The sequence below is a fragment of the Pinus tabuliformis genome, chromosome 9, assembly GCF_031772625.1.
Source record: "Pinus tabuliformis cultivar Carrire ecotype Pingquan chromosome 9, CPIR1, whole genome shotgun sequence".
NCBI classification, from domain to species: domain Eukaryota; kingdom Viridiplantae; phylum Streptophyta; class Pinopsida; order Pinales; family Pinaceae; genus Pinus; species Pinus tabuliformis.
In genome coordinates, this window is record NC_142307.1 from 234,400,644 (window position 1) to 234,414,570 (window position 13,927).

The following is a 13,927-nucleotide window of genomic DNA, read 5'->3' on the forward strand; positions in this document are numbered from 1 at the left end:
TCTTAGAGCATCAAAATGACGAATGGAACACATATCTAGGTTTCTCTTAACCTCTACATCACAAATATATACTTGGTCTCTCATGTCAGCTCACAATTTTGAAGGAAAAGTAAAAAAACTAGCATTTTTTCATGTTTCTGCCAGTATTCTGGACCCCACGCTATGCTTCTGGAGTAGTCTTAGGAGATTGGATTTTTAGGCACTTTGGAGGTGGATTTTTGTAGGCTTGAAGCTTTAGATGTCTTCTAGACATTGTCAAATACCTTCACGAACCATTAGTTCAGCTCAGAGATCAAGTAAAGCCAACGAAAAACTCCTCAAAGACGACACTACGTTTCTACTAGACCACGTTGCACTTCTGAGTTTTTCATTGCGCTTATGTGGCAAAGCCAGATTTCGAGTTTTTCTTGGTCAAATTCAACTTTGGCCAATGTAATTAGTGTCCAAATATTTTTACTTGATGTAGTTGAATATTATAATGATGGTTAGAGTGGATATTTTGTAATTAAATGCTCTCAAGTCAAATTCAAATCAATTTATGTAAAAGAGGAAAGTAGTTTCTAACTACTCATGATGTGGAAGGGATTAGGTGGGAGTAGGAAATCAGTGCCTAAGAAGGAGGATTTGACCCCTGAGAGGGGGAATGTTGTTTCACATCTATATGTAGTAAAAATGAACTCATAGAGGGAGTTGGATTCCTGAAGCTCATCTCTTGGACAAGTGTATTAGACATTTTTGCAGAAATATAAGCAGTTACAACTATTTTCATGGGATTCCTGTGATGTGGTTTGTGGCACTATGTTTCTTCAGTTTTCTTTATTCATTTGATGATTAAGTATTTTAGCATCCATTTATATTCTTTTGGTGATTATATCTTAAGTTTTAAAGAATATTTCATTATCAATATGCTATGTTTTATTTGAGGTTTTGCATTAAGTGTTTTCTCTTCTAAGCAAATGAATTCATGCTTATATGCTCATTTTTCTTTTTCTTTTTCCCTCACCATACTACAATGAAATTTTTTTCTTTGTGGCACTAATCGTATTTACCTTGCCCCATCTTATCTTTGCAACTCATCATTTGGGATTCTTGACGTAGATTTTAGACCTACTGCTTCTGTCCAACACACCCTAAATCAAACCCTACTATGCCAATTACCTAGCCTAAAATCTACATGTTCTCTAGTCACTTTCATTGACTGTGAGATTGCTTCAGAGATGCCTGTTTGATTTGGTAGGGCTATATACCAAGTCAAATTCTGGTTTGATGTTACCTCCTTCGATCTCCTTTCTCAGCCATGGGAAACTAAGGAGTGCTAACATCCTAAAACATAAAAAAGGGTCAATTAAACCCGCATATACATATAAGAACACAACTCTCTTTACTCTTTTCTCATTGTTGATGAAATAAGAAAAAAAATTGTTTTAAGTACTTAATTTTATATATAAGCGTTTAATACTAATCATTGTAGCACTTAATATTCACTAAGGGTACTAATTCTAGGGGAGCTATATTTTACAATTGGCTTGTTTGTGAGCACTTGAAAGAGTTGATATTTACATGTAACTTTGTGGATGGATAATGTGTAAGTACTCGTGAAAGCTTATTTTTACATGTGGGGAACTCATGGGTAGTTTGCGGCCCCTTGTGAGAGATGATGTAAGCCAAGTTGATTTCTTCAGGTAGATAATGTTAAGGGAGACATGTTGGAAATTGAGAGATAACTTAAATCACTAGCACACCATTTTCATAAAGATACTAGTTGTCTTATATCTAAGCAAGCTGATTTTTGTTCTCATGAATTTAATGCTTTATTATTATGAACCTTTAAAAGATCTTAGCACCCTCAATATGGAATCAAGCGATTATTACAATAAATTGGGAAAGAGACAAAAGAATGTAATAAAATGCAATATATAATTTGAATTAGTCATAGTGCTATTCTAATAAAAAATATATTTATTAAGCAATAAAACTTCATATTTATTAGGCATCCATATTCTCTATGGGGTTTGTGAGCCTAAACTAGTAAATTAAAACTAGAATGCCTAAATTTTGGGAAGGTAGTTATTAAATGTGACAATTATTAAAGAATATTTAGATAAATAAGTGCGTTAATTTCCTTTTTAAACAAATGATATTGACATATTTTCTTTATATATTGAAAAATAAAGGTTCGAAAACATGCGGTTATTTCAACATAAACACAGAGAGTTCCTTTAAATTTGTACTTTTCCATTGCAGCTATACTCAAGATAGATTAGTCTATTAGCAAGAATACTATTCTAATCACAAATTAAGATAAGATTAGGCCCACCTCGTAAATCCATGAAGTTATAAATCTCTCAAGTTTATCATGCTACAATGAAATGTAAATTAGCTTTTTAATTTCCAAAAGAATATTTATTGGTTGGTGCAAGATAAAGCTACCAAATTATGATATGCTAATTGCAATAGAAATATGGAAAAACAAAATTTTGATCACTAAAAGGAATTAATAGAAGTATTTACACAATGTTTTAGGACATAATGTAAAAGGATGAGATGTAGACAATCAATTTTTTTTCCTGAATATATAACTTTTATTTATAGAAAAATGGTGTAACTTAAAAAAAATGGTGCTTCTATCAAATTGGTATGTTAATTTTTCTCTAAAGCATAATGCATATCTTCATGTTAGGCCCCAGGTTTGGTATGTAATGGTGGAATTTTTTGAAACAAATTTGTATGATTTTTCTCTAAAACATGATGCATATCTTCCTATTAGGCCTTAGGTTTGGTTATGATTGTATATAACTAAGGGATATTGTGCATCAAATAATTTTTCTATAATTTTGAATGTTGATTTTATATTATTTTAAATTAAGAAATGAAGCCTTAAAATGACGAGGTTAATTGATAGCATTGCTATGAGGTTCTTATCATATTCATATTTTCTCTTTTAACTACACAGGTCCTCATATATTCTAGTGTGGTTTTTTTGTTTTTTCAAACTAAGTCAACAAATGGAACGTTATAGTGGAAATAAAAGACCTATGATTTTTTATAAATTTGTTATATGTCCAAAAAAATTAAATAAAAAGTAATAATTAATTCCATATATGTGTGTGTGTGTGTGTGTGTGTGTTAAAAATAATAATTAATTTCTAATATATAGAGATATTGTGTGTGTTTGCATACATTCTATAAATGTGTTGAGGAATCATGGTTGAAAATTAAGAAGCTGTAAAAATGGATGTGTTTTGATTTATACGGAACAAACTAAGATGTTTGTTACCACAAACCTAAAATCAAAGAGGCCACCTCATCCACCATGTAACTGGAAAAGGTGTCCCTATCGAAAATATTTTTGAATTAGTAACACATGCACATTAATAAACTACATGTTTTTTAAAAAGACACGTGCATTATATAATGAACACACATTGTATAACACACACACACACACACATGCTCATTTCCCATCTTCTTCTATCTTTTTTTCTTTCTCTATCTCTCCCTCTTTCGCCCCTCTCACTTTGTTTCCCTCTTCGTCCTTTTCCTCTTTATTCCTTTATCTTTGCTTATCTATTTCTCTCTTTGTGTTGAAAAATGCAGCAAGCAATTTTCAATTTGATTTTGCCTTGATTAAATTGAGAAAATTAGAATTTCCACAACAATAGATAACTTGGTTGCAGTTAATTGACGTGACATGGCTCTTGTCACTCAATTAGATTAGTAAATTTTAGTTGGAGGAGTTAGAGTTCAGTTAAGCTTGTGTGATTGCTAATTTGTAGCAATCAAGGTCAGTTATCTTAGGTTGTTTTCAACCAAACTAGTTCTAATTGTTGGAGGACCTAGTAGAAGGTCAGTTGTGTAGTGGGATTTCAGACAATTGTGATCTAGTTAACTGATCTATTAGCCCAAAATAGCTAGTGCATGCAGAGAATTTGAGTTCCCCAACTATGGTGGAGAGTCCAAGGTAGTGTAACGTCAGTTGTAGACTAGTCTTGAGTGTATAGGTGTTGCATGCAGTGAGACGATCAACCTTGGGAATTACACAATCAATTTGAAGAATTTCCTAAATAATGAGAGCCTAATTGATCAAGGAATTATGAAAGGAAATAGGGGCTCAAGTAGAGGCATAATTTGACTAAGTTTGGGTCATAGCTTCTCAGTGAGTAGCGAGATAGGTTATTCACTTGCAAGTTGTGCCCAGCTAAGCAAAGAAATTGTAATACATCTATATTCACTAGATTAATGCAAGCATACATTGGGGTTTTCAACAGATTTCTTTCCCTGGAAAAATACTATGTGCATGTGTGTTATTTCTCATTGCATGTTTGTGATTGATGTTCTAAATTTTGAATTGATTTATGCATAATAGTAGTGTAGGTTTGTGTCTTATGATTTTGATTAAAACTTCATGAGTAGTTGCAAATATACATCATAATTTATACAATTTATCCTTATGCCTCCCTCCTATAGTAGGATCTCTCCCCCCTTCACTAAGTGTAGGTTTCAACCCTGTACATAAATTACTTGCATAGGAATTCTAAAAATAGAAAATAAACAATGGCAAGAGCATAACACATAAAACAAATATACACAGAGATTTTCCTCTGGATCCCAAAACCGGGACTACCACATTCATTTTTCATTATGTTCCTTTCAATGTTACAATACATATGTATACATGCCAAAGCATCCATAAACACAAATCCATTAACCTTGGATTAGAACATAACCGTAGTTCCCTTGACTGGATCTAAAAAATACTATGGACCGAAAATCGTCGCACTCAAAACCATGTGCAAAATCCATGCACAAAACCACAGGTAGGTATGCCCACCTAATATAGGGTCCAAAAAGAAATTCACTGGGTGCTGCCCCCAACCCTGTGCAGGGGGATAGCAACCTCGTGCATACCCGCCCTGTAAGAATGTATGATTGCTAATTTGTAGTAATCAAGGTCAGTTATCTCAGGTTGTTTTTAACCAAACTAGTTATAATTGTTGGAGGACCGAGTAGAAGGCCAATTGTGTAGTGGGACTTCAGTCAAACTCAATGATGATCTAGTTAACAAATCTATTAGCCCAAAATAGCTAGTGCATGCAAATGATTCAAGTTCCCCAATTGTGGTGTACAGTCCAAGGTAGTGTAACATTAGTTGTAGACTAGTCTTGAATGTATAGGTGTTGCATGCAGTCAGATGATCATCCTTGGGAATTACACAATCAATTTGAGGAATTTCCTAAATAATGAGGGCCTAGTTTATCAAGGAATTACACAAGCAAATAGGGGCTCAAGAAGAGGCATGATTTGACTAAGTTTGAGTCAGAGCTTCTCAGTGAGCAGAGAGTTAGGTTATTAAATTGTAGGTTGTGCTCAACAGAGCAAAGAAATTGTAATACATCTATATTCACCAGATTAATGCAACCATACTTTGGGGTTTTATCAGATTTGTTTCCTTGGAAAAATATTCTGTGCTTGTGCATTATTTCTCATTGCATGTTCGTGATTGATGTTCTAAATTGTGAATTGAATTCTGCATAATAGTAGAGTAGGTTTGTGTCATGATTTTGATTAAAACTTCATAAGCAGTTGCAAATATACATCATAATTTCTACACTTTATCCTTATGTCTCCCTCCTATAGTAGGATCTCTCGCCTCTTTACTAAGTGTGGGTTTTAACCCCGTACAGAAATTATTTGCATACGAATTCTAAAGGTAGAAAATAAACTATGGTGAGAGCGTAACACATAAAACAAATATACACAGAGATTTTCCCCTGGATCCTAAAATCGGAACTACCAGATTGATTTTTGATTATGTTCCTTTCAATGTTACAATACATATATATACATGTCGAAGCATCCATAAATCCCAATCGATTAACCCTGGATTAGAACATAACCATAGTTCCCTTGATCGGATCTACAAAATACCATGGACTTAAAACCATCACGCCCAAAACCATGTATAGAATGCACGCCATAGGTAGGCCTGCCCACCTAATATAGGGTCCAAAAAAAAATTCCTAGGGCACTGCTCTAGACCCCGTGCAGGGGGGCTACCGCCCTCCTGCATACCTCCCTGTAAGCATGTGTCATTGCTAATTTGTAGCAATCAAGGTCAATTATCTCAGGTTGTTTTCAACCAAACTAGTTCTAACTGTTGGGGGACCTAGTAAAAGGCCATGTAGTTGGACTTTAATCAAACTCAATTATGATCTAGTTAACTGATCTATTTGCCCAAAATATCTATTGCATGCAGAGAATTCAAGTTCCCCAACTATGGTGGAGAGTCCAAGGGAGTTTAACATCAATTGTAGACTAGTCTTGAGTGTATAGGTGTCGCATGTACTCAGATGATCATCCTTGGGAATTACACAATCAATTTGAGGAATTTCCTAAATAATGAGGGCCTAATTTATCAAGGAATTACGCAAGGAAATAAGGGCTCAAGAAGAGGCATACTTTGACTAAGTTTGGGTAATAACTTTTGAGTGAGTAGAGAGATAGGTTATTCACTTGCAGGTTGTGCTCAGTTGAGCAAAGAAATTATAATACATCTATATTCACCAGATTAATGCAAGCATACATTGGGGTTTTTAGTAGATTTCTTTCCCTGGAAAAATACTCTGTTCATCTGTGTTATTTATAATTTCATGTTTGTGATTCATGTTCTAAATTGTGAATTGATTTTCGCATAACAGTAGAGTAGGTTTGTGTCTTATGATTTTGATTAAAACTTCATGAGCAGTTGCAAATATACATCATAATTTCTACATTTTATCCTTATCCCTCTCTCTTATAGTACTATCTCTGCGCCCTTCACTAAGTCTAGGTTTTAACACCGTACATAAACTACCTGCATACAAATTCTAAAAATAAAAAATAAACAATGGCAAGAGCATAACACATAAAACAAATATACACAGAGATTTTCCCCTGGATCCCAAAACCGAGACTACCAGATTGATTTTTCATTATGTTCTTTTCAATGTTACAATACAAATCTATACATGCAGAAGCATCCATAAACCCCAATCCATTAACCCTACATTATAACATAATCATAGTTCCCTTGAACGGATGTACAAAATTCCATGGACCGAAAACCATCACGCCCAAAACCATGTGTGAAATACATACACAAAACTATAGGTAGGTTTGCGCACCTAATATAGGGTCAAAAAAAAAGTCCCAGAGCACTGCCTCAGACCCCTTGTAGGGGGGTTGTAGCCCCCTTGCATACCCCCCTATAAGCATGTGTGATTGCTAATTTTTACCAATCAAGGTCAATTATCTCAGTTTTTTTTCAACCAAACTAGTTCTAACTGTTTGTGGACCTAGTGGAAGGTCAATTATGTAGTGGGACTTCAATCAACCTCAATGATGATCTAGTTAACTGATCTATTAGCCCAAGATAGCTATTTCATGTAGATAATTTGATTTCCTCGGCTTTGGTGGATAATCCAAGGTAGTGTAACATCAGTTGTAGACTAGTCTTGAGTGTATAGGTGTTGCATGTAGTGAGATGATCATCCTTGGGAATTACACAATCAATTTGAGGAATTTCCTAAATAATGAGGGCCTAATTTATAAAGGAATTACACAAGGAAATAGGGCCTCAAGCACAGGCATAATTTGACTATGTTTGGGTCAGAGCTTCTCAGTGAGAAAAGAGATAGGTTATTCACTTGTAGGTTGTGCTCAGTTGAGCAAAGATATTATAATAAATCTATATTCACCAGATTAATGAAAGAATACATTGGGGTTTTTAGCAGATTACTTTCCCTGGAAATATATTGTGTGCATTTGTGTTATTTCTCATTGCATGTTTGTGATTGATGTTCTAAATTGTGAATTGATTTCCACATAACAATAGAGTAGGTTTGGGTCTTATGATTTTGATTAAAACTTCACGAGAAGTTGCAAATATACATCATAATTTTTACACTTTATCCTTATGTATCCCTCCTATAGTAGGATCTCTCCCCCCTTCACTAATAATCCCCTTCCCTAACCCCCCCACTCCCTCTTTCTCTCTTTCCCTATCCCTTTCTCTCTCTTGTTCTCCCCGTGCTTTTGTCCTCTCTCCCCTAGCTTCTCTCTCCCCTTTTCCAAATCCATTTCTTTATCTCTCTCCCCATGTCTCCCTCTTTATATCTCTCTCAATTTTCCCTATTTCCTACTCTCTCTTTCTCTCTCATTTCTCTTCCTCCCCCCCCTCCCTTTACTCCACCCCCACTCTTCATCCTTTTCTCTCTCCCTATCCATTTCTCTCTTTGTGATTATTTATTCCTAATATATCCTTCTCTCTTTCATTTTTTAAGCATCCCTACCCCTCTCTCTCTTTCCCACTCTCTCTCCCCACCCCCCATGTTTCCCTCATCTATCGACATATTTCCCTATCCCTTCCATTATCTCTCATTGGACCTATGACTCCATATTTTTATCTATCACCTCTTTCCTTATTTTATCATCTTTCTCTAGCTTCCCTTTACCACAACTCTCTCTCTCTGTCTCTCTCCCTCTCTCTCTCTCTAGTTCTCTCTCTCTAGTTCTCTCTCTCTCTTCTCTTCCCCCATATCTATCTCTTTCTCTGCTTCCTTCCCCTATTTATCTCTCTCTCTCTCTCTCTCTTTTTATACATCTCCCTCCTACATCTCTATCTCTCTCTCTCTCTCTCTCTCTCTCTCTCTCTCTCTCTCTCTCTCTCTCTCTCTCTCTTCTCTCTCTCTCTTCCTGTGCGTGCCTCTTCTATCTCTCCCCCCCATAAACACCCCATTCTCAACACATTTCTATCTCTCCTACAGAAATATCCTGCTCTCTTCGCCCCCGCCCCCCCCAGGTGACTTCCCTTTGATCCGGACTTATGCAAGAATGCAACAAAGTACAAATATACACAAACATAGATATGCAGTGGAAATAAAACTTCCTTTCATTAATATCAAAGAACTAAAATATGCTTACAAATAGAAATGGAAATAAACTAGCTTGAGTGATGGTAGCTTATCTCTAAGAAGAGATGTGACAGATACATGCCTCTGAACTATGTTAGAATGAGGCTCAAAGGTCTATTTGTTATTTAGAAATAATGGAAAACCATAAAAATCCAAAAACCAAACCCTAGGATATGAAGCGCCAAAACTATGGGCCCTGTTTAGGTAAACCGGTACATCAACTACCTGGGGTCGTAACTTTGGCATACGATTTCCGTTTGGCTATCATAATACCTCATTTTGAATAAATTGAAGAGGACGCTGAAAGAAAACTAGTAAACAAGTGTAAGGATTTTTTGGTATGTCCGTATTCCCTTAAAACATACTTTATTCCCTCAAAATGGCTCTAGAAGTTTAGGACCTGAAAAACTGCCAAAAATAGTAAGTTGTGCTAAAATTAAGGAAACTAAAATGAAACAAGGGTGGGGGTCCAAGTGGAATAGTAAGGTGGACACCAATATCCACTTGGATCAGTCCCCCCCCCATTAGGAAGCAATGGTCCCCATTGCATTGGGTGCCTCCATGAGATGGGGAAACTTCTACTGAACTTCATCCCTAGTGAGCCACTTGCCTTGGTGTAGGAGTTGGCCAACTTTGACAACCTGATACAATTGGATCTTTTTCTGGCGAGTGTTCTTGATCTACGTGTCCATTATCTGATCATTTATGACCTATTCCATGCAGTATGGGTTTAACTTTGTTGGTGTGAGATATTCCGCAATGTCTAATGTGCCCAGTAATGGTGGAAAATATGGTCAAACGCGGTCCAAATTGAACACTGTGTGCAGGCCAATGAATGGTGGAATTTTGAGTTCGAAATCATTCTCCCCTATAGCCTTAGTGATGGTGATGGGAAAGCTTGTGGTGGGTCTTAAAGAGGCACTCCTTCTCCAAATGTAACCAAACTTTGTTGCCCACCTAGAACTTGTGTTAAGTTATGGTATGTTCTATGCTTATAACAATTTACTTCTTTTTCTTATTATATTCCACAGATTAGCAATCACATGTAGATAAATTAAAGTGCAGATAGAACATTAAACGATCGACAGAAAACAAGCCAAGACAAGAGACACAAGATGTAGTGGTTAGCCAGGGACAAACCCAACAATGTGTGGGGAAACCATTTGATCATATCTTCTTTTATCTTCAATAATTTAGCAGAGAGAAATAGTACAATAAATCTGATTTATATCAGTAGTAGCAAACCCTAGATTAGTAGCATCAGCATTAGTGGTTTCATCATCAAGCTAGGGCAGACGATATCTCACAAACCGACCATCAGATTGGCTTGATTCCACCACCAAAAGTTGCGGCTTTCAAAGGATGTTCAGATGAACCTACAAACCATTTTAGATGAGGAGATATTCTATTCCACATAGGTCAAACTTCACTTCTACAGTTGCAGCTTCAGTTTTAGCAGCTTCCTTCAAACTAGGGCAGTCGATATCTTGCAAACCGTCTGTCAGATTGACTTGATTCCACCACCAAAAGTTGTGGTTTTCAGAGGAGGTTCAGATGAACCTATAGCATAGTTCAAATGAGGAGATATTCTAGTCCACGTAGGTCAAACTTCACTTCTACAATTGTAGCTTCGGTTTCAGCAGCTTTCGGCTTCACATGTGTGAGGGAGAGACCCTTTTCTGCGCAGTAGAGAAGAGACTCTTTTCTACACAGTAGAGAGAGAGAGATGTGATGAGATGAGTGAGTCCAAATGAGTAAAATTCCTCCTATATTTATACACAATGTTGGTGTTTGAATAGATGCGACTGGATGGCTTCTGAGCCTACATGAGTTGTAGGTTGGCTTGATAATAATTCCATAATCAAAATAAATTCATATCTCCATGAATACTTATCGAGATCAGATGATCTTTATATCAATCCTACACCTCTCGATGAGAGGAATCTAATGAACATATTATCAACCATGAATAAGATAACCCACATGAAGTTTTGCCCTAGTTGACAATTTTAACACTCCCTCTCAACTAGGGAGAACTTGATCTGCAATCTATCTATTGGTCGTTACTATTCATCCATCAAATGCACTACCTTGTACAGCGTGACCCTTGCCCTGCTCTGCTCTATTCTTCCTACTATGCTTTGTTTTTTTCTACCCTATACAGATCTATACATCTCTGCTCTGTTATGTGCTACTCTGCTTTGCTCTGTTCTCCTCTGCTTTTGTCCAAATTATGAAGAAGAAGAAATGATCGAGGATGTATCATACTGACCCAAACTCAGTCTCAGAGTATGTACCACTGGTCCTATACCAGTCTCAACCAACCTGAAGTCAGCGTCATAATGAGTACAACTCCACTGGTCCCAGACCACTATCATCCTCCACTGACTCAAAGTTAGTCTCAGAGTGCATACCACTGGTCCCAGACAAGTCTCAACCAACCTGAAGTCAGCTTCATAGTAAGTACCACTCCTACCATTAGTCCCAGTCCAGTATCGCATTCTTAGAGAGTGTACCACTATCCTAGACCAGTCTCAACCGACCCGAAGTCAGCGTCATAGTATGTACCACTCTCACTCATTCCAGACCAGTATTGCATTGACACGAAGTTAGTCTGAGAGTATGTACCACTAGTCCTAGACCAATCTCAACTGACCCGAAGTCAGTGTCATAGTATGGTAAAACTCCTACCACTAGTTCCATACCAATATCATTGATCCTAGATCAATGGAGGTCATCCTAGCATAGGGAGTATGGTAGATACAACGATGAATCCATCGATACTACTATGGTCCCTAACTTCATTTCCCTGCTCATTGATCAGATGAGAGGTACTTCCTATGAGTCCCAGACTACATGGGTAGGATGCCTCAACAGGGGAACTAATCAATCCTATCCTCACGGGAGAACACATCAATCCTACTACAATCGCCATGGAGAACACATCAATCCAGGCCGCCATGGAGAACACATCAATCTAGGCCTCACAGGAGAACACATCAATCCTGCTCCAATCACCATGGAGAACACATCAATCCAGGCCTCACAAGAGAACTAATCATCCTGTTACACAAGAGAGCGAATCATCTTGTCCCACAAGAGAGCGAATCATCTTGTCCCACAAGAGAGAGAATCATCTTGTTCCAGTGTGCACCACCAGGGGAGGGTGAGTCACCCAGTGGTCATATGTTTCTCCAGTAAGAACTGCAAGCCCTCAAAGCTCCCAGAGCTCAATGTATGCAACATGTAGGACCCTTGTACAAGGGTTTCTTGATGACTCCAAGTCATTTGGGAAAATCACAAATTATATCTTTCCTCGGGGCTTTGACAAGGTGTATCAACTTGTACATCATCTTAATGTGATGAAGCCTCCTTGCTCATCGACTTACCATATCCCAGATGATGGTTGGAGCAATTGACGAATACGGGATTCCTCAATAATCGAATCCCACCTCTGGTTGTTACAAAGAATCACAGTGGTATGTGTTCAAATAGCTCACTAAAGAGCTTCCCCAACCAGGCAGCTTCATATGAGATCATACTCGTAGATATGCATTCAGTCTCGGTAGTGCTTATGGCAACTGACTTCTGCTTCCTGCTCATCCATTATATCGAAGTAGATATGTTACACTAAAAAATGTCACCATGACTATTTGCAGTTAGTATGGCTCCATCCACTGTCATACTATCCTCCTTGGCAAGTCTCATGCCTCTGCTCTCCATGTACAACTTCAAGAAAGAAAAGTCATTTAAAGTCAATTATCTCTGGTACGCAGTTTCTCTTAGCCTTACCTGCGGATACGCAACCCAAGTTCACAATACCTGCGTACTTGTACGCTTTGTATGTAAAGGGGTGTGTGCGTACTCCTGTAAAGGTCAAAAGGCGCAAGTTTCACTCCAAAAAAGTTACTTGTGGTCATTTCTAGAGTCTTCTAGAAGCATGTTTGATGTGTATGAAGCGCCTCCAGATGGTTCATGTATCCCTACCAAAGAGGAACTTATCCCCTCAATAGGGGAGCTATCCAAAGAGGGGCTTATCCCATTGATGGTGGACCTGAATAACTTCCTCTAGAGCACTATAAATACAGGCATTGGGCCAAAGGGAGGGGAGGTTGAAAGCTGAACATTCCTAAGGGTAGATGCTGCTGGAATTAGGACTTCCTTGTAGAAGCTTGTGAGGAGAGATTACCATCTTTACTTGTTTCCATTGGGAGGTGGGTGAGCTGATCAGAGTAAGGGAGAAATCTTGTGGACCCTGGAAGGAGCTTGCACAACACCAAGGCTCAGGTTGTAATGGTTCCTTTTGTTACCTTTTAATACAAATTAGTCCATCCTTCTCAACAATTTGTTATTAATGAGTTGTTTCATATACTCCTTGGTCTATATGTTAAATATGTTTTATTTTATGTGATATTCAGGTGCTATTTAATCGTTTGATTGTTGGTGAATGCAGGTTTTGAAGGGAAGGAGGAGCTCATCCGGATCGACGAAGCTGGACTACTACAACAGCGTTGGATTACAGGTAAGATCTAAACACTTGATTTCTCATATTGTAAAAGCATATTTAGGGAAGGATTGCTCTTATTTGTCTTGTTTGTCATTAGAAGGTCTTAGGCTTTCTAGGAAGGTCGGTTGTGTCCGCACTAACGACTCTTTCCGCATGACAAAATGGCGACTCCACTGGGGAATCCATGAATGTGTTTGAGTTCTTTTTGATTTGATATTTTGGTCTGAGAAAAATTGCTTGTTTTCTGATTTTTGGTTGTCTAGCTGTGTATTTGGGTGGGTTATCTTAGAGTCAATTTAGTTTTTTATTTTTCTTAGCCTTGCCAGCAGTACGCAGTCTCTGGGTTTAACACAATGTGTACTTGTACGCACTGCGTCTTTGTGCACAGTGCGTACCCGCGCCTGTGTAAACAGATGACCTGCGTACCCCTGTCAATTTTGAGAAAATTTCAATTTTTTTCTTTTTGCTC